This window comes from Chiloscyllium punctatum, chromosome 36 (assembly GCF_047496795.1).
Source record: "Chiloscyllium punctatum isolate Juve2018m chromosome 36, sChiPun1.3, whole genome shotgun sequence".
In the NCBI taxonomy this organism is placed as follows: Eukaryota; Metazoa; Chordata; class Chondrichthyes; order Orectolobiformes; family Hemiscylliidae; genus Chiloscyllium; species Chiloscyllium punctatum.
Genome location: NC_092774.1, coordinates 40738261 through 40759318, shown reverse-complemented (window position 1 = coordinate 40759318; position 21058 = coordinate 40738261). Strand labels below are relative to the sequence as shown.

At 45.1% G+C, this 21058-nt stretch overlaps 1 protein-coding gene and 1 long non-coding RNA gene across 3 annotated transcripts in view; one reads left to right on the top strand and one right to left on the bottom strand.

Moving 5' to 3' along the window:
- The window catches only part of LOC140460450 (uncharacterized), a 34098-nt gene extending 33208 nt beyond the window's left edge, over positions 1-890 (top strand). The window contains exon 3 of the transcript XR_011954103.1: positions 369-890. The gene's annotated coding sequence lies outside the window, so the exon portion shown is untranslated. The remainder of the gene's footprint in view (positions 1-368) is intronic.
- A 2236-nt stretch (positions 891-3126) lies between these two features.
- On the bottom strand, positions 3127-5444 carry LOC140460448 (uncharacterized). Of its 2 annotated transcripts, none has more exons than XR_011954101.1 (2): positions 5316-5444; positions 3127-4644 (listed from the first exon to the last, which is right to left on the bottom strand). It is a non-coding gene; the product is annotated as an uncharacterized lncRNA (long non-coding RNA). The 2 variants fall into 2 exon arrangements; XR_011954102.1 differs by having other exon boundaries at positions 5214-5426.
- Positions 5445-21058: the final 15614 nt, after the last annotated feature.

The following is a 21058-nucleotide window of genomic DNA, read 5'->3' as shown; positions in this document are numbered from 1 at the left end:
GATTTTGAAAGTTCTATACGAATCTTCTGGGATCCCCAGTAATCACCCAATATGAGCTGTTATCTTCATCAAATAATCTGACAATTATTGACTGTTATCAACTTCTTCCATCCCAGGAAATTTCCTTTCTCTGCAAAGTTTGGTTCATGTTGGCAAGTTCAATTCTCCCCCATTTCCCAGGAACACACTTTATAATGTTTTACATTCTCAGTATCTGTTTAACGTTCAGTGGGAAAACTGTTTTCAGTCTCAGTTATACAGTATTCCTCCAAAATGTTTTTCAGGAATGCACTCCTCCCACAAGAGCTGGTGGTTCCATGGTTAAAATGCTATTAACAGCAGTTTTTCTTATTTACCCACCTTCCCAGGATACAGGATTTCTCTCACCAGAAACTGTGCCCCCTGAAAAAAATCCAGCAGGAAGATCATTATGCAGCGATCAGTGAAAATGTCTCATTTGGGTCACCCAATGATAGAAATGGAAGAACCTGCCTCTTCAAGGGAGATATCCGGCTGGCCTTGTGTTGGTGTTTGCTTGGTTGTCTTTGCTGTTTCCCCTCTAACTGTTCAAAATGTCTGGTTTTATACCCCAAAACATCAGATCATTTCATTGGTTTGGTGTCATTCCAAACTGTAAAATTCAAATTCGATAGGATTTTGGTATCAGGAGCATACTTTAAACTGATTGGCCAAATTGGAATTTGTTTTTGTTCCATGGCAACACAACTCCAGCTATTTGTTTCAACCAAACGTTACATTTTTAAATTGTTCAGCACGCTTTGTGCTTTCAGTCAGTCCTTGCTCGTTTCCTCTCTGTCAAAAGGTACACTACACACCTACACTTTCATTACACCATCCAAATGTCTTTTAAATGTTGTAACTATACCTGCATCTATCACTTCTGGAAGTGCATTCACTCACAAACTAATGTCTCTGTAAAAACGTTATCCCTCAGGTTCCTTTTAAAATCTCTCTCCTCTCACCTTAAAAAAAAATGTCCCCTAGTTTTTAAATTCTCCTTCACTAAAGGAACAGTCATTTGCTAATCACCTTACCTACAACCTTCATGATTTTCTAAATTTCTACAAGGTCACCCTCAACCTCCTACGCTCCAGTGAAAAAGGTCCAAGCCTCTCCTTATAACTTAAACCCTCCAGTCCTGGCAACATCCTGGGAAAGCTTTTCAAACCCTCTCCAATAGTATTCTTCCTATAACAGGACGACCAGGACTGTACTCAGTACACTAAAAGTGGCCTCATCAACATCCTGTACAACCTCAACATGACGTCCCAACTCCAACACTCAATGGTGCGAAAAATGAAAGCAAGTGTGCTAAACACCACCTTAACTACCCTGTCTACCGGTGATGCAACTTTCAACGAACTATGTACCTGAAACTTCCCCTCCAAAACAGGTCTCTCTGTTCTACAACAAGACCCAGGGCCCTACCATTTACTGTACAAGTCTTGTCCTTGTTTGTTTTACCAAAATGCAACCCCTAGCTTTTATCCACACGCTCTCTCTCAGGTACACATACAAATACACCCTTTCACAGGCTTACACGCCATCACACTTACACTTTACCAACTTAAAAATCACACAACACCAGGTTATAGTCCAACAGGTTTAATTGGAAGCAATAGAGTTCGGAGCACCGCTCCTTCATCAGGTGGTTGTGGAGGACACAGTTATAAGACACAGAATTTATAGCAAACGTTTACAGTGTGATGTAGCTGAAATTCTACATTGAAAAATACCTTGATTGTTTGTTGAGTCTTTCATCTGTTCGAATACCATGATAGTTTCACTTTCTTCATATGTAAATCACAAAACTTTTAAAAATTTACATAAGTTACATTTTCAGGTTAACTGTAACATTTGATGTTAGCTAACACCAATTGTTAAAGTTAACCTGAGAACATTTAAGAGGCATTTGGATGGGTATATGAATAGGAAGGGTTTGGAAGGATATGGGCAGGGTGCTGGCAGGTGGGACGAGATTGGGTTGGGATATCTGGTCGGCATGGACAGGTTGGACCGAAGGGTCTGTTTCCATGCTGCACATCTCTATTACTCTATTTACATAAGAAAGAAGTGAAACTATCATGGTTTAATGAACAGATGAAAGACTCAACAAACAATCAAGGTATTTTTCTATGTACAATTTCAGTTACATCACACTGTAAATTTTTGCTATAAGTTCTGTGCCTTACAATTGTGTCCTCCACAACCACCTGATGATGGAACAGCGCTCCAAAAGCTAGTGCTTCCAATTAAACCTATTGGACTATAACCTGGTGTTGTGTGATTTTTAACCTTGTACACCCCAGTCCAACACCGGCATCTCCAAATTATGACACTTTACTAAGCATACAAACACGCACTCTCTTATGCACACACAAGTCTTTGGGGTGAATTTGGATTTTCAGAATTATATTTGCAGATACATTCAGTTTTCCTCAAAAAGTGCACAAACTGCAGGCAGTGAAGACATGTCATTTTATAAATCCCTACTTTGAAAATACAACCAGTCTAACTCAAGACTGGGATACAGACAGACTCAAACCGCACACCTTTAATGCATTGACTGAGCTGAGATGTCACCTCTTTTTATAAAACCTGAAGTTATCTGGAGAATGTGACTTAAAAGTAGTTCTGGGATTTACATATTAGTGAACAGAAACCTGCAACCCATTCTAAAAGAAGAAAGACTTAACAGCAATTTAAGTTGGGTCAATATATCATTTCAATTGCATGACGCTAATCTTTTGCTATAAATTCTGTGCCTTATGATCCTGCTCCACAGCTACCTGATGAAGGAGCAGTGTTCCGAAAGCTAGTCCTTCCAAATAACCCTATTGGACTATAACCTGGTGTTGGATGATTTTTAGTTTCTCGTGAACACAGCCCACACGTTCCCGCTGCAGGCAGTAAACTTTACAATGCACATGAAACAACACAGTACGTGCAGAGATGAACTTAACAGTTTCTAACAATACTAGCTACTATTTCACTGCTCCTTCTGATACATAACATTGGAAAATTAGTGTTAGAGGCTGAAAGAAATTAGCAGCTTCAAAACAAAAACCTGTTGGATCTCATAGATATCAGGACCTGAGTCTGATGGTAAGTTCAGGTAACCTTTATTGTGACCCAACTTCGGTACTGCTTCAGATCTCCCCAGCAAAAAGGCATATGAAAACCAATTTATTTCATTTTAAAACAGCTCAAGGTCAAAGTGCACACACTCCCCATCCCCACTTTCTTTAGTATTGGTCAGCACAGACTTGTCCCTTTGTAATTGGATCCTTGGTATAGCCTTAACCCAGAGGAAGTATTGCCTCACTCAGCAATTTCAACTTATGCTCTGTACCAAGTAAATTTCTCCCCATCTATTTTCCAGGCATGATGGAGCATAGTCAAGAGTCCACCACATTGTTGTGGGTCTGGAGTCACGTGTCGGTCAGATCAGGTAAAGGATGCAGCTGGGATGACTGAGTGAATCCTTTCCCACAACAGCAGTTTCCTTCCCTCAAAAGGACATGAGTGAATCAGATGGGGATTTCTTTGTTGCCTGAAAACGGTTTCATCTTTAGATTCTGAACTCCAGATTTCTGACCAAATTCCAATTCCGTCATCTGCCACACCAGGATTCAAACCTGTGAGTTCCCAGAACTGGGTTGATAGTCCAGTGGCTAATGGTTCTCGGCCGTTTTTCTTTCAATCCCCCTGCAATGGCACATGAATTCACTGGTGCCTCCGCAGGCGGGAGGAGCTGGAGAAGCCTTCCTGCACTGAGAGTGGGGGAGTGGGCTGTCTCCAGCGTGGACCAGCTGATGGGTCAGCAGGCCGGAAGAATCAATGAATTCCTTCTCACACTCAGAGCAGGTGAACAGTGTCTTCTCTGTTTGGACCCGCTTATGTTGCTGTTTGTTGCCCACAAGCCCTTCCTGCACATGGGGCATGTGAATGTCCTCTCTCCTGTGTGAACCTGCTGGTGCGTCTGCAGATTGCCCATCGGACTGCATCCCTTCCCAAACACTCAGGTGAATGGCCTTTCCCCCGTGTGGACCTGCTGGTGGATCAGGAGTACAGATGACTGCATGAACCCCCTCCCGCACATGGGATACGTGAATGGCTTCTCTCCTGTGTGGACCCGCTGGTGCATCTGCAGGTTGTCCATCCAACTGAATCCCTGTCCGCACATGGATCAGGTGAATGGCCTCTCCCTGGTGTGAACGCGTCTGAGAGTTTCTAGCACCGAGGGGGAAGGGAACCCTTTCTCATAATACTCACATTTCCATGGTTTCCCCATAGCTAGAGCTTTCCTTGTGTCGCTCTGGATTTGAAATTTCAGACAAAAATGTGTTCACAGTCTCTCCCTACTGTGAATGGTGAGATTTTTTGTCTCCCAAGCTGAGTCAATAGGTTGAAGCAGTTTTCACAGTCAGCGCACTGAATCTCCCTCACTTGTGTGTCTCAGTATTCTTCCTGCCACACCAGAATCCAAAGTCTCTCAAACAAATAAAAGCAAACGTTTCTTCTCAATTTGAATAGTTGCTGATATTCAAGTCCCAATGAATCAAGTGTCTCTGTCAGAAGTTGTTGTGTCATTTGCTTTCAGATTTCTTTCCGCTTGTCTTCCTGCAAAAGAATTTCGCAAAATGTGATTAATGTCAGTACAGTTAAATAAACATAACATAGATGGCAATTCCTGTAGATTGCCAGATGCCTACTGATGACATTTATCCAGGATACAGAAACCTGAATACCCTCACGCAGCCAGATAGCCTTATGTGTGTATGGAGGAAAACTTCATTTAGGTAACAATTAGCTTGATCAAGCTGCTTCCAAAGGCGCTGGAAATGAAGCTGAATCAGGGACATGACAATGAAATGTCAAGGTTGCTTGAGAAAAGAAAACCAGTAAATTTGCTGAATGACTTCCTGCTGTCCAAACTTGTCACAAGATTGGAATTCTCCCCCGGAAATGACGGTGAATGGTGCCTTCACCAAGATGGCCGCCCGCGCTCCTCGGCCCAAGACAGCACCTAACCCTGAGAAAGATGGCGGCCAGTTGCACGGGCAACCCGAGAGGTCCCTTCCCAATGAAGTAAGCACTGGGACTGTGCGGTTTTATTCCGAGGCTTTAGGCCTCCCCCTAGGAGTTTATAAACTCCCCAGTCTCCCTCCTCCCGCGGTGTCCAATCAGACCCTGTCTCACTGTCTCCTCTCCCCGGGGGCAGGAGCAAGGTCTGGCGACCTCCCCAGGATGTTTCTGAAACATGTTCCTGTTCTGAAGAAGGATCACCGGACCCGAAACGCGCTGCCGGTCCTGCTCAGCCTTTCCAGCTGTTTCTGTTCTTGTTCCTTCAGCCGCCGGCGCTATTCCTCTCCCACACTGCCTTTGTCCTGCGACATGACCTACACTGCGCATGCGCCGGTTCACAAGGGGCGGGGTCCGGGCACGTGACATCATTACGCGCGTAGCGGGCGAGGCTACATGGGTCATCCAACCAATCGGAGACAATGGGCGGGGGGGACCGTGTTCCTTGCCCCAAGACAACTGAAATGTGTGTTTTTTTTTAAGTTTTAACGAAGACTATTTTTGAATTTTTCAGTCTTTTTCGAGATGTTATTCCAGACCTCTGGAAGGCTCAAACATTGGAAAACTTTCAAACATAAACAAAGGGATGCTCACAAATGAATACAGGTAAATTACGAAAGAAACCACAAAATATCAAACAGTGGAGAAAAAGCTTCTGTTGGTACGCGAAAGGGAACAGAGTCACTAAGGTAAATGTTGGTCCCTTGGAAGATGAAAGCGGTGAATTAAGGGGGGAACACTGAAATGACAGAGATGCTAAGTCAATACTTTTCCTCAGTTTTCAAGTTGGAGGACAATAGTACCATTCCTATTGGTACGGACAAGTCAGAGGCTACAGAAACAGTAAAACTTAAACAATCAACGTCGATAGGGAAAAGGTACGCAGCACACTATTAGGATTGAGGGCAGACAAGTCCCCTGGGCCTGATGGCCTACATCCCAGGGTACCAGATGGACGTCAGTAAGGAGTTTGACAAGGTTCCCCAAGGAAGCTTGGTTAGCAAGGTTGGATATCATGGAATAGAGGAAGAACTAGCCATTTGGATACAGAACCGGCTCAAAGGTAGAAAACAGAGGATGGTGGTGAAGGGTTGCTTTTCAGACTGGCAGCCTGTGATCAAGGATGGGTGCTGGGTCCACTACTTTTTGTCATTTATATAATTGATGTGGATGTCAATATAGGAGATATCATAAATAAGTCTGCAGATGACACCAAAATTGGAGGTATAATAAACAGCGAAGATGGTTAGCTCAGAGCACAACACGATTTTAATCAGGTGGGCCAATGGGCTGAGGAGTAGCAGATGGAGTTTAATTTAGGTAAATATGAGGTGCTGCACTTTGGAAAAGCAAACCAGAGGTGGACTTCTCTATTTCATGGTAAAGTCTGAGAGAATGTTCCCGAACAAAGAGACCTTGGAGTGCAAGTTCATAGTTCCTTGAAAGTAGTCACAGGTAGACAGAATAGTCAAGATGGCATTTGGTGTGCTTTCCTTTATTGGTCAGAGTATCGAGTATAGAAGTTGGGAGGTGATGTTGCTGCTGTACAGGACATTGGTTAGGCCACTTTTGGATTATTATGTGCAGTTCTGCTCTCTTTCCTATTGGAAGTTGGTTGTGAAACATGAAAGGCTTCAGAAAAGATTTATAAGGACGTTGCTAGGGTTGGAAGATTTGTGCGATCGACAGAATCTGAATAAGTTGGGGCTGTTATCCCGAGAACATCAGAGGCTATGGGGTGACCTTGTTAACGTTTATAAAATCATGAGGAGTATTGATTGGATAAATAGACAAGGTCTTTTCCCTGAATTGAGGGAGTCTAGAACTAGATGGCATACATTTACGGTGAGAGGGGAAAGAAATAAAAGGGACTTAAGGGACAACTTTTTAATGCAGAGCATGGTGCGGGTATGGAATTAGCTGCTTGAGGAAGTCGTGGAGGCTAGTATAATTACGACACTTAAAAGGCATCTGGATGGGTACATGGAAAGGAAGGGTTTAGGGGGATATGGGCCAAGTGCTAGCAAATGGGACTAGACTGTTTAGGATAACTGGTCAACATGGATGAGTTGGACTGAAGGGTCTCTTTCCCTGCTGTAATTCGCGTGACTCTGTGGAATTCTCTGCCCAAGGGAGCAGATGAGGCAGCTTCATTAATTATATTCAAGATACAGTTGGATGGGATATTACATGGAGAGGAATTAAAGGTAGATGGAATAATGCAGGTAGGAGGAGCTGAGATGATGGATAGATTAGCCATCATCTGAATGAATGGTGGAGCGGGCTCGACAGGCCAAATAGCCTACTCCTGCTTCTATTACTATGAAATGATAACTCTGCATTTCCCATGGCTAACCTATCTAACCTGCACATCCCTGGACATGATGGGCAATTCCAAACCAAGGCAGGTGAGCAATGTAGTAATGTGGAAAGTGAATGTCAGAGAACAATAGAAAGGGACAAGGGGAATAAATGTACCACCAATCAAAGCTGGATTGAAAAGATTACAAAAATTGAAACTAAAGACTGTGTCTGATTGTGTGCTGCACTGTAAGAAAAGTGAACGAATTGACTGAAGAAAATAAGTGTGATCTAAGACTCCTTACAGAGATGTGGTTTTAGGATGACAAGGATTGATCCTGAATATTGAGGGTACGTGACATTCAAATCAAATTGGTAGTTTGGTAAAGGTAGACGGTTGGCAATGAAAATCAAAGCACTGATAACATGGTGGTCTGGTGTCAGCTAGGATTTCAGGTCCTGAATTCTCTGTCCTCTGTTGGTCTCCCCGTTCCCACAGAGCTAGGTGTTGTCTGTTCTCAGTTCTGCTGGATTTCTATTGAAGCTTTGACACCCCCCGCCCACCACCCCACCCGCCCAACAGCACCCCCCCACCCCACACTCCCCGCCCTCGCCTTTTACACCTTCCTGAACAATAAAACATTCAGTCGGTCAAGGCCCAACCCACAATCTCCCAGCCTGTCAACCATTAGACAGAGAGAGTCAACTTGGCGGGAAATAAAACAAGTAAAGTGAAAATGTGAAAATCATTGTCCTCAAGTTTCTCTCTGAGGTTCGCACTGCCTTCAGCTGCCCAACACCCAATTCTAGATACTTGGAACTCTTGCACAATTAAATAATGAGAAGTTCAAATCCATTATGTCCAAATCACACTGCAAACACCACTCTCCAGCACCACTTCCATCTATCCTCATGCCAAATGTGTGAGGCTGAAGTAGCCCCTTGAAAGCTTGGTAAATGCTTTACCTCTCAGATGAGCTACCAGCTGCATGTCCACACTTTCATTGGGATCACCTCTTCAAATCTCAGGAATAATTTCTGACCCTGCCTCACCTCAGTTCATCTGCTTCTGAAAATTACACTATGCCTTTGTCACCTCTTGAGTTTGATTCTTCTGTCACACACCTGAAGGCCTGAAACATTCTACTCCCCATAAATCTGAGGTCACCCAAATCGCTCAACAAGAAACAAATAACTGTGGATGCTGGAAATCTGAAACAGAAACAAAAACAAAACTTGCTGGAGAACCTCAGTAGGTCTGGTTGCATCAATGGACAGACAGTACAGTCAACATTTCAGGTCCAGTGACCTCCTTTCGTTCCAGATCACGGCTGCTTCTCTCCTTCCTCACACCAAGTTCATTTAATCTATGATTGCTATGCCTGCTGACGCACACAGGTTACTGGTGATGCAGCAGATCCATTATAAAATGTCAATCTTTGCTCCTAGTCTTGTCCCTCGCTATCTCTATCATCTTCTCCAGCTCTAAACCTCTGAACTCAAGGAGCTCAGGAAATGCCCAACATTCTCATTCAAACTGACATCGAACCCAGGGTTTGCTGATGAAGGGCTTTTGCCCGAAACATCGATTCTCCTGCTCCTCGGATGCTGCCTGACCTGCTGTGCTTTTCCAGCACCATACTCTAGAATCCAACTCCAATGGTCTGAAGTCTGGAACTCAGAATAGCACAGTTAGGTATAGCAAATAGATGCTAAAGACGTTCAGGTCCCATGTATGAGTAAGATTGAGGAGTGCAGCTTAACAGTCGCAGTAAACTACAAACACCAAAATTATCATGTGAATGAGACAGAGGTCAGAAAGACTCACCACATGACTCCAGTCAAACAATCAAACATTACTCGAGGAAAAGCCTGGAAATGCCCCCCGCCCATTAGGGCGGTACTGTGGTTCGGGCGGTGGTTCCCGCCTCGGGAAACTGTCTGTGTGGAGTTTGCACATTCTCCCTGTGTCTGCGTGGGTTTTCTCCGGGTGCTCCGGTTTCCTCGCACAATTCGAAACTGTGCAGGTTAGGTGAACTGGCCATGCTAAATTACCCATGGCATTAGGTGGATTAGCCAGGGGTAAATGTAGGGGAATGGGTCGAGGCGGGTTGCTCTTCGGAGGGTTGATGTTGGGCCGAATAGCCTGTTTCCACACTGTAGGTAATCTAATCTAATCTGTGAGACGAGTTTCTCGGAACCATCACTGTCAGTGTTGGTCCGAAATTGACATAATTCTCCCTTCCGGCTTCCAGACCATCAGTGCGCATGTTCCCAACTCCAGTCCGTGTGCCTGTAAGCGCGCACTGCGCGTGCTCGTGGGACTCCTGCATAAAGAATGGGGTGCGATCACATTCGCATGCCATATTGGGTAAAATATATGCCATGGAAGACCGTGATTTTACATTAGACTGAGCGATTATAGATTGGTCGCTGAAAAAAGTTCAAAATTAATAAACATGGAAACCTTCTGAAAGGTAGCTAGATTCAAGGAGGGTTTAATAGACTGGAATCTAATCAAGAGATGGGGCTTGTTAACTGACAGAATAACACAATCAGAAGTGATCTACAGGCGAAAATTTGATCGTGGGAATCAGGATGATTACATCCAGTATAACAGAAAACTGAGTGTGTAATACAGGCTATAATCTAATTGAGGGGTTCGGGATTGTTTGTATATAGAATAACATACTCGGGAATGAATTACAGACTGGAACCTAATCAAGAGCATCGTTGTGATTTATATAGAGAATAACGTGCACAGTAGTAAATTACATCCTGGAATCTTATCAAAGCACCTTGATGCCACACTGGGTCGAATGCAGCCTTGAGGTTAAGGCCTATCAATCTCATCTCACCTCTAGGATTAAGCTTTTTTGTCCATGTTTTAACCAAAGGCTAGAATGAGGTCAGTACCTGAGGGAGCCTGGTGGTACCCAAACTGGTCACACAGCAGCTCATAGCTGAGAGGATGTCATTCGATATGTTACATAGCTTTATCGATAATCGAGAGTATACTGATAGGACGATTAATCCTGAGTTGGATGTGTACTCCTACTTGTGCACAGGCAATCTGGCAAATTTCCATATTGTTGGGTAGATGCCAATGTTGTAACCACACTGACGAGCTGAGAAAACTGAATGCAGTTTGTATTACACTCGGAGCAAGTGAATGATCGCTCCCCAGTGTGAACTCATTGATGTGTCGGCAGAGGTGAATTCTTTTACACACTCTCACCAGAATGAATGTGTTGATGTATCAGCAGGTTGTGGGACTATCCGAATCCCTTTGCAAACTCTGAGCAAGTAAATAATTTATCTCCAGTGTTAACTCGCTGATGTCGCAACAAGTTTGATGTCCGGCAAATTCCTTCCCACATACAGGGCACAGAAACAGCCTGTCCCCAGTGTGAACTCGTTGGTGCACAGTGTGGTTGGCTGATTGTGTGAAATACTTTCGACAGTAGGTTCAGCTAAACGGTATCTCCTCAGTGTGATAAGCAAATTTTTCTGGAAGCTGGAATACACTGTGAATCCCTTTCCACATGTAGAGCAGGCAAAAGCTTATTTCCAGTGTGACTGTATCAATCAATTTCCAGCTCGACAGGGTAACTCCAATCTCTTCCCATAGTCTCCACATTTACATGGTTGCATCATGGTGTTGGAGTCTTTGTGTTCGTCCAGGACAAATGATCAATGCAATGTGATGAAGTCGAAAGCATGTATTGTCAGTTTAAGATAGAGAGTGCTTTTCTCAACTTAAAGTACAGCCACAGCTGTGAGCAAAAGGTCGGGCTGTTTCAAATGTAGCAATTGGCTCTTAAATGGATACCTGTGTTCGGTTTGCTGTTTTGACAACAATTCAAATTTAATTAATTTAAGCTATGCCCAGGATACCAGAAGACAATGAGATTTGAATTTTATTGTTTTGGTCCCTGGAAATCAATCAAATAAGAATTTAATGTGTCCTATGGGTGAATATAAACCCATCATTTTGAAAGTTAGTGGGAGAGCAACTGCCGATCTAATACCTTGCTCTCAGAGAAATTGAAACACTCTCCATCAAAGGTACCTGTTCACGTGAAACATACAGTAAAAAGAAGAGCACCCAGGAAGATCAGCAGCTAGAAAGGTGAAAACATCAATGAAGAGGAGACTGTGTGGCCTTGAGATTAAGTTAATGTAACGTTTAATAAATATGTTATTAGAAAAGCATATTAAGTTGTGTCGAGTTGGGGTCAGATAGTAAGTAGTTAAAGAAAGGGGTGTTGGATTTGTGAATAGGTTTTGATTAGCGTTCACTATTAGAGTTAGAAAAATATTTTCTTTAAATAGTGGAATTTAGGAATTCTGTCACTCACATTTTAACAGATTATGAGGCAAGATGAGTTTTTTTCTGGGCGGTTAGTTTAATTAACAGGGTTTGATATCCATGACGTAACAAAAAGTATTATTCTTACTCACACACGGATTTGTGGATTATGATTCTTCTTTTCATATGTAAATCTTCTCCCTAAAATCCTGTGAGGAAGTTTTACAGAAGTTATTCCTGTTTGTTCATGATGGAAATTCTGAATAGATACTTCTGGTTTCCCTGAAACATTGTGTCCTCTTGTTGACCAAAGCTGGAAATTCCGATCTCAGGAGACAGTGGTTTTGTCCCAATGTAACTGGTCTAGTCCTGCTTACCCTGTTTAATGTTCTGTGAGAGGGGTTCAAATCTCAACAGGCCAGATAGGGGTGTTCCGTTAAGTCATTAAAAATCTGGATTGTCAATTATTGTAAGATACCATTGGGCTCACCTTTCTCCGGTTAGACTTACATGTGACTCCATTGTGGTTGTCTCCTCACCGCCCTCCAGTCAACGAGGGATGGACAATAAACACACGCCGGCTCAGAGATGAACACATATCTCTTTTGTGCTTCATCTCTTGTGTGACTGACCGCATGTCCTGCCCAATAGAAAGTGGGGCAGCTCGTGACGACATTCTGGAATTGGCGGGACACCGAGCCAATCAGAGTGAACAAAAGGCAGCGATGAGTTGTTTATGGAGCATGCGCAGTGCGGGTGTCTGAGCTGGTGGAGTTGAAAAGTGAGAGACAGAGCTGGAGGGAGGCACTGGATGGGTTTAGGAACAACCTGCTGGGAAGTGTTTGTATTCGAGTTAGTACTGAACTCTGGGAAATTCTTTTACACCGGGTTAGAGTGGAAGAATTTCCCCACAGCAATCTCAAACCAAGAGGAACGTTTGTCTCTCCTGCACTAAGAACGAGAGGCTTCGGAGCGGCTGGTTCTTGAAGGTCAGTGAGCTGCAATTCTCTCTCTCTCTGTCTCTCCCTCTCTCGAAAGAAACAAATATATGTATCTAAAGGAGGACAGTATGTGTCTGAGAGCGGAGTTTATTGGTGATGATTCTTCATACACTCTGATCTTGATCTTCTTGAAGTGAGGATCTGTCAGTTATTCCTGTGATGGAGATGGAGGAAACTATCTGTCAGTATCCCACTACTCTCACTATCTCTACTCTCATTGAGGGCTGAGTCTTGTGTAGGGCCAGAACACGCCCTTCCCCTGAAGGGCATTTGTCAGCTAGTTGAGTTTTTCATGACAGTCCAGTAATGTTTCACGGTCAGTATTTGAGTGACTTTCACACAAATTGCTGGATTCAAAGAACTCCGTGGTGACCCAATGGTTAGCACTGCTGCCTCTCAGCTCTGGGGACCTGAGTTTGATTCCAGACTCGGGTGACTGCGTGGAGTTTGCACTTTCTTCATATGTCTGTGTGGTTTCCTCTCGGTGCTCCTGTGTCCTCCCACAATTCAACGATATATAGGTTAGGTGGGCTGGCCATGCTAAATTGCCCTTAATGTGCAGGGATGTGCAGGCTGGGTGGGCAAGCCATGGGGAATGCAGGAATATGGGGTGGGTCTGTGTGGGATGTTCTTCAGAGGATGGGTGTGTATTGAAACGGCCTGCTTCTGCACTATAAGGTTTTTATGATTCTTAACTCCTTTTCGTATCTTAAACAGCACGATTTTTCAATCTCTATTTTTCCTGATTTAAGTTTGTTTTACAGAGAATCACAGAGTCACATTTATCAGCGAGAATTCCAAGCAAATATCTTATCTGGATCTTAGAGTGAGTCATCTCATCAGGATTTGAAAACCATTAGATTGTCAATGTTTGTCTGTGGGAAAAGTTTGCAAACATCAATGTGCCCAGTGACAAATGGACAAGTCCTGCACCAGTTCCACAGAATGAATAGCATCCCACCATTCACAGCAGGGAGAGATTGTATCGCCACAGTCGCTCAATCCCAGCCTCAGCCGACTGTATCTGTGGAGTTTGCACATTCTCCCTGGGTCTGCGTCAGCTCCATCTGGGTACTCCGGTTTCTTCTCCCAATTCAAAGATGGGCAGGTTAGGTGAATGGACCATGTCAAATTGCACATTGTTTTCAGGGATGTGTAGGTTAGGTGTACTAGTCAAGGGTAAGTGTTCAGTAATGGGGTAGGAGAATAGGTCTGGATGTCTTTATCCCCAGAGGGTTGGTGTGGACTTGTGGACTGTAGGGATTCTTTCAGTCTATGAACCCTGTCCTGTGTCTGAGTGAGGAATCAGCTGATCATCCAATATGGAGAGACATGATCTACACCACAGAAACCATGGAAATGTACAAACTGTTGGAAGGGATACAAATGTCTATACATGCTGCAAATTCATTGATGCAGTCACACTGGAGATAAGTCATTCATCTACTGTTTGTGGGAAGGGATTCAATCAATCACCCGTCCTTGAGAAACAAGAATGCACTCAGTGGGGAGAGGCCATTCATCTGCCCTGAGTGTAACAAGGCATTCTCTGTTATCAGCCTGTAGACACACCAACTGGTTAACACTCAGAGACCTTTGAAATGCTCACATTGAGATAAAAGCTTTAAACACAGACATGAAATGCTGATCCATGAGTCCGTTCACACTGGGGAGAGGCTATTCCCCTCTCTGTATGTGGGGAGCGATTTGTCCATTCAAAAAAACCTTCTGAAACCCCAACGAATACACATTGGTAAGAAGCTGTTACCTGCTGCTTTTCTGGGAAAGGATTTACTCAGTCATCCCACCTTCTGAGTTCACACCTGACTCAGGCAGCTGTGTGCTGCTGCTGCTGCTGTTCTCAGTAAAATTCTGATGGATCTCCACTCCCTCTCCCCCGCCGCAGGAGGACCAGGAAACAGATGCAGTGGAACAGGGAGATGTGGCGCTTGTGAGGTCACATGGTTAGGCCAGCAGAAGGCGGCATTGTGTTCCTGTACTTCTCAGAAAGTGAGAGAAACTCTGACTTTGAAAGAATGAATTATAAATGTGATGAATCAAAGTTTGTCCCATTGCAGGCAGAACTGGGCACACACCAACACTCACAGGCACAAAATCAGATTCACAGACAGCTATAAAGAAACTTTCAGACACACGCTTCCGGGACAATGTGTGCCACTGCAGACAGTTTGTCATTCATACACAGACAGACACATCAAACTTCCCTCCGACATAATCTGTGTCCCATTGCTTGCAGAGATAGTCATATCAACACAGAAAAACAGACATTAACACAGAGATGGAAGTGCAATACGGTCAGACTGAGACACAGAATCACTGACTTGTACAACCATGTCCAGAGATATACTCAGACATTGTTGTGTTCAGCTGTGTGAAAATCCTTGTTTCCTTGTGAAATAAATTTGTGTCCTTTGGGTGCAGAATTCTGTGTTTTGTTGTCTAAATGAAAATGTGTTGTGGCTGCTGCTGGTTTGAAACTGCAGCTTTGTCTCTGTGTGGATTTTAAGTCTGTAATCTGTGTGTGAGGTGAGGAGGTGGGAGAAGGAGGAGAGGGGCAGACAGACAGATAGTTTGGACTAAACTATTGAGCTGCTGCTTTCTCTCACACCATCCCCGCTTCCTCTCAACTCACAACTTCTAATGCTCCATCCCTGGGGGAGGTATACTCTCGATAGAAGAGCTGGGTTTGGGCACAGAAGGGTCTTTAAGTCATAGACCTGAAGGTATTTAAAGCAAGTCCAGTCAGCCATAGTTCCCTTTGCCATGTGGATGGAGCAGGAGGTGAGTATCAAAGTTTTTGAGTGTGTGTGTGTGTGAATGAGTGTGGGTACTGTTAGAGTCTCAGTGTCAGTTTTGATCGATTAACCACCGTCCATCACCCCCACACCGTTCCTGAACCAGCCAGACTGACGTAGATTCTAGGAGCAGGGCATGTGTCTCATGGATGAGAGGGAGTGTATGAAACCACAGAGAAAGCTGGGACCCACTGGAATTGTATCCCTTCCTCAGTCTCTCTATGTTCTTCCTTAACTTCTGTTTTTCTGACACTTCACCCTTTTCTCGCTCACTCTGTGTCTCTCTTCCTTCTTGTCTTCCACTCCCATCCGTCTGTCCTATGGGTTCAGGACCATAATTGTTTGAAGTTTGCGTCACCTACTGACCCTGATCACTCCCTGTACGAAAACGTTCTTCCTAATGTCACTTTTACTTCTTTTCCTCGTGACTTTAAAACTCTGCTGAATCGTTGTCGATCCTTTCAGGCGTGGGAGCATTTGCACTACATTATTCCTGTGTCTAGATCCTCATAACTTGAAAAACGTCAATCAGGCCAACTTTCAACCTACTGTTCTCCAAGGAGAACTGTCCCATCTTTCCAATCTACCTGCATTGCTGACAATCCTCATACATGGCACCATTAACGTCAACCTGTTCAGCGCTGTCTGCAATCACTTCACTTCCCCGCTTCCTGAAATTTTACGCTCACAATTGAGCAATAATGCAGCTGGAGGATTCATTCAGAGTCGGACTGCGCGGGCGAACGAGGTGCAATGCTTGTTTTCACTTTGAGCAAGTGTTTCTTTTTACCATGTTCGCTGTTATGGGAGCTCGGTCCCTCAGGCAGTCCGATCTCGTTGAATAAATGTGCTTTTTGAGAAAATTGCGCCGGCGTTTCTGCACAAGGCAACTTAAGAAATGAGAGCTCGTCCGGGATATGAACCCGGGATCTCTCGCAAGTCTACCCAACTGAAAGCCCGAAGCGAGAATCATACCGCTAGACCAACGAGCCACAGGCCCCACCTGGGGTGCGCTGCCCTGACACCGGACGCTCCAAGCGCCCTCCCCTGAAGCAGCTGAGACTTGCTCAATGTGAAATACGTTTGAGTTGCTCCAAGAATCGCAAGCAGCAAAGAGATTCCACAACATTTGCTTCTCATTCCGTCTCCCTGCGCCCAGGACGCTGCTATTTGTCCCGTTCCCAGTAACTGGACTCTCTCCACTGGCGGATAATTAACCCATTTTGTTTCTACTTGCAAACTGTTCTGGGGGAGGGCAGAGCCCCTTCGCTCTTCTGCTCTCTCGCAATCACTTGGGATGGGAGACGTCAGTTACACTAATGCGTAGGAAATTGGCAAGTTTTAACTACATTACAAAGGTCTGTAATCAAAGAAACAGAAAGATGCTGTGATGGTGGGAGAGAGAGAAATGGACACCGGAAACTGTTCCCTCAGGTAAATTCATGAGTGTATTTGTGTGCAGCTTGCTTGGTGTTCAGAATTCGTCTTCACACAGCAATCCTGCAGAAAGACCTTTCTAACACGGGAGTCTGTTTCTTTGCTGCGAACGGGCAGCAGTGAATATCTGAGCCCCAACTGTCCCAGATGAAGTTGAAAATGAGCCATTGTTTCTCCCTCAGCCGCTCTGTCCCAGAGACAGGGAGAGGGACGGCATCAACGCGTGACGTCATTCCGCCGCAGCCTGAAGCCGTTCAGTCCATCATTTCCATGTGACTCTCTGTCACTTGTATCTCTCCGAGATGATTCCCAATCGGTGATATGTGTCCTCATCATGGGAACTGTGTCTGTGTGGTGATGCTGCTTTCGAAATGCTGATCGTCCTGTCATTCCCGTCTGAACCGGAGTGGGGAATTATTGCAGGGAATGAATACGACCGCAAATAATGTGGCTTTGTGGCTCAGTGGTTAACACTGCTGTCTCATAACGGGACCTGAATTCGATCCTACCCGTGTGCGGCTTGTTTGTGTAGAGTTTGTTCAATCTCCCCGTGTCTGCATGGGTTTCCTGCGGTGCTCTGGTTTCCTTCCACAGTCGAAAGATGTGCAGGTTAGGTGGACTGACCATGCTAAACTGCCCCATAGTGCCCAGAGGTCGGTAGGTTAGGCGCATCTGTCAGAAGTAAATGTCGGGTCTGGGTGGGTTACTCTTCGGAGGGTTGATAAGGACTTGTTGAGCAGGAGGGCCTGTTTCCACACTGTAGGGATTCGAATTCGAATTGTTTCAACTTCACCGGCTCATTCCCATTTCAGAGAAGAGGTGTTAGGATTCAGTTCAGAGCAGACCAGCGGGAAACAACTCCAATCTCCACAAGCACTTGCCCACAATTGTGTAAATAGGGTCAGTGTTTAGTGACATATTCAGCTCAGATACTCGAAGATTTGGGAAGCAGAGGTAAAGGCAAGATATAGAACAGAGTCCCGTTACAAAGGGAAGCAATAGCAGACGATAGTTTCGATCGAGGGACATGAACCCAGCACCCTCCCGCTGCGCTACTCTACTTTCCCACACGGAGTGTTTTCCACAGGTCCCTTCAGCCTTTCGTCTGGCGTGTGGCATGCACCTTCGAGCCTGATGTCAAAGACCTCCACTGCTGTCGTGTAATATGCTGTTGCGCAGACGTATGGAGGCTGTGTAAATATAAACTGTTTTCTTAATTCCCACATTCTGTTGGTCGAACTGTGATTTAACTCTGAATCATAACGTGTGGCACAGCGTAGACGGAGGCCATGCGGCCCACCTTCGCTCTGCTGGTTCTACACTGTAAGTAAACGCGTGTCTCAATTCGTATCATTCTCTTCCCTTTTCCGTGTAAATCTGCGCATCTGAACATGACCACAAGCTTTGCCCTCCTCAACAGAGAACAGGAGAAGACCACGCAGACCTCCACGAGTATGTCACCTCAACTGTGCACATGGGGCCAGTATATCAATGAGAAATATTTATGTTGAGTTTTTTGGGAAGCAGATGAGAAGGCGAGATGCAGAACAGAGCGCCCTTAAACGGGTAAGCTGCTAAAGACGACGTTACGTGAATAGGAGAGAATAGGACATGGCGGATTTCTGGCCCTAAAGTCATGGAACTCGATATTGAAGACAGGGGGGCTGTAGGTCTTCAAGTGGAAAATGAGGCGTTGTTCTTCCATTTGGAGCTGAGCTTTGCATGTCTGAGACAGAGATGTTGGCCAGGGCACAGGGTGGCGTGTAAAAGTGGCGGGCAACCAGAAGCTCAAGGCCATTTTTTTTGCGGGCAGAATTGAAATGTTCTGCGAAACAGTCACCCAGTTTATGCTTCATGCTACTTTGGGGAAACCACACTGTGAGCAGCGAATGCAGTAGACTAGGTTGTGGCAAATGTGCAGGTAAAGTGCTGCTTCACCTGGCGGGTATGATCGAGCCCTGTGATATTCAGGAGGGAGCAGGTAAATGGGCAGGTGTTACACATTCGGCGGTTACAGGGGAAATTGCCTTGGGACAATGGGAGGTGGGTGTGGGGTGTTGAGAGTGAAGGAAGAGCGGATCCGAGGTGTAAGCCCTGCCCACTTACCTCCTCTCATATATAAATCCGTGAAGTTGAAAGAACATTCCATCCAATGATTCAGTACCACGTGACTCACGAACTAATTTGTATTCATGTTCCGGGGCCAGCATCATTATTGTGTCACAGCAGCAGCAGGCCATCACCGGGGGCTCGCCCTATGACGTCACGGTGCGGCTGGAAGCTCCTGGGACAGTTTATCAAAGAAACCTCCCTGTGGGTCGGGGCAGCCCTGCATCGGGAAGCACTGAGATGGCCAACCACTACCAGTTAACATGGGGAACACATCGCCACATTCCGCAGCCTCGAGGCAAACTTCCCTTCCTTCTACTTAAAGTTCAAGAGCCCTCAGACCGAAATTCCCCAGGTACGTTTGGAAAAACTTTTTCCAGGTGTTCGCAAAGTACATCTATGAGCAATTTGTTAAAGTTTGAATTTTGCGAGTGTTGAAATTATGTGCTTTTGAGCGAAATCACAGTTCGAAAAAACAGAATGTGGGAATTTAGACAGAGTTTATATTTGCGCGTCGGCGATATGTCTGCGGGTGCGTGATGGGAGCATCACCCAGAAGGGAATCCATCTCTCCTATTCTCTCAATGTCCTCTTTAGCAGCTTTCCTGTATAACGGCGCACTGTTCTGCACCTCGCCTACTCATCTGCTTCCCAAAACACTTCAACATAAATATTTCACATTGATATACTGGCCATATGTGCGCATTTGAGACAACACACATGTGGAGGTCTGTGTGGTCTTCTCCTGTTCTCTGTTGAGGAGGGCAATACTCGTCACTGGTCACTCAGGTCTCAGAGAAAAGTTTCGAAACAGAAGGGCCCAATTTTCTGCCAGTAGAGAGGGCCCGGTTCCTGGAGACGGGACAAACGGAAGCAGGGAGACAGAATGAGAAGCAGCTGTTCTGGAAATTGTTTCTCTGACCCCATTAAAAGCACACAACCCAAGGCAAGGGGGAGCAGCGAACACAGCGCCCCTGCGTGGGCTTCGAACCACCAACTTCCCCGTTAACAGGATAATGTGCCGATCAGTTGCACCACAGAGACAAGCAACGACAAAAGACCATCCCTTCGGGGAGGCTATTAGTGATTTCAAAATTCAGCCTGCCCCGCCGAGAATTACAATTGTGGTCTATCAGTCTTAATTTTCACAAATAAAGCCTGGGACATTTACTGTGGAGACACTGGGGACAGTCTGATCCCACTCTCTGCAGACACATCCATGTCACGAGGAACTAGCTTTCTTCCTCCGGGGCCGGCGCCCTTCCAGCCTTTCAGTGTTTTGCCCGTTCCCGAGTTCTCTCATTGGCTCGGAGGGGAGAAGGGGTTTGAATTCCTGATGTGCAGGAACGACAATTCTTTCAATGTCTCAGATCAGTTCATGTGCCGAGAACATCAGAGTCAACCTCCCGGCCTCTTCAACAAGGGGACGGTGTCTGGACTGTCTCTGCTCAATCGGACCGGTCATCTTTCATTCTCCTCTAAATCCGCTTCCCAAAGTGTTTCTAAAGGTTCACAAAGCTGGAGACTGGGATTTCTGTTTTGCTTCATGAACATTTTTACATTTCCTATATGATAATATTTTACCAAAATCTCTCCCCAAATATACGCCATGCTTCGTTTCCTGGGATGAGGAATTTCCATTTTGGCGAGACATGTTTGCAGATATTTAGGTGTTTCACCCCAAAAGATGAAATGAACTTTCTGTTAGAAATTGCAGGAGGAACTCAGCAGGTCAGGCAACATCTGTGGAAAGAGAATCAGAGGCAACATTTCAAAATTGTGTTTTCACCGACAGGTACTGTCAAACCTGCCGAGTTTCTCTTTTGGTCTCGTCTTCTCAGCAGACGCAGTCCCTAACGTGAGACATTAATTCAATTCCGAAACCCCTTTATGGAGAAGAATTCCGCTTGGGGAACATTTTCCTGACCCCATTAAAGGCGCACAGCTTCGAAGCCAAAGAAAGGCAGCGAACACAC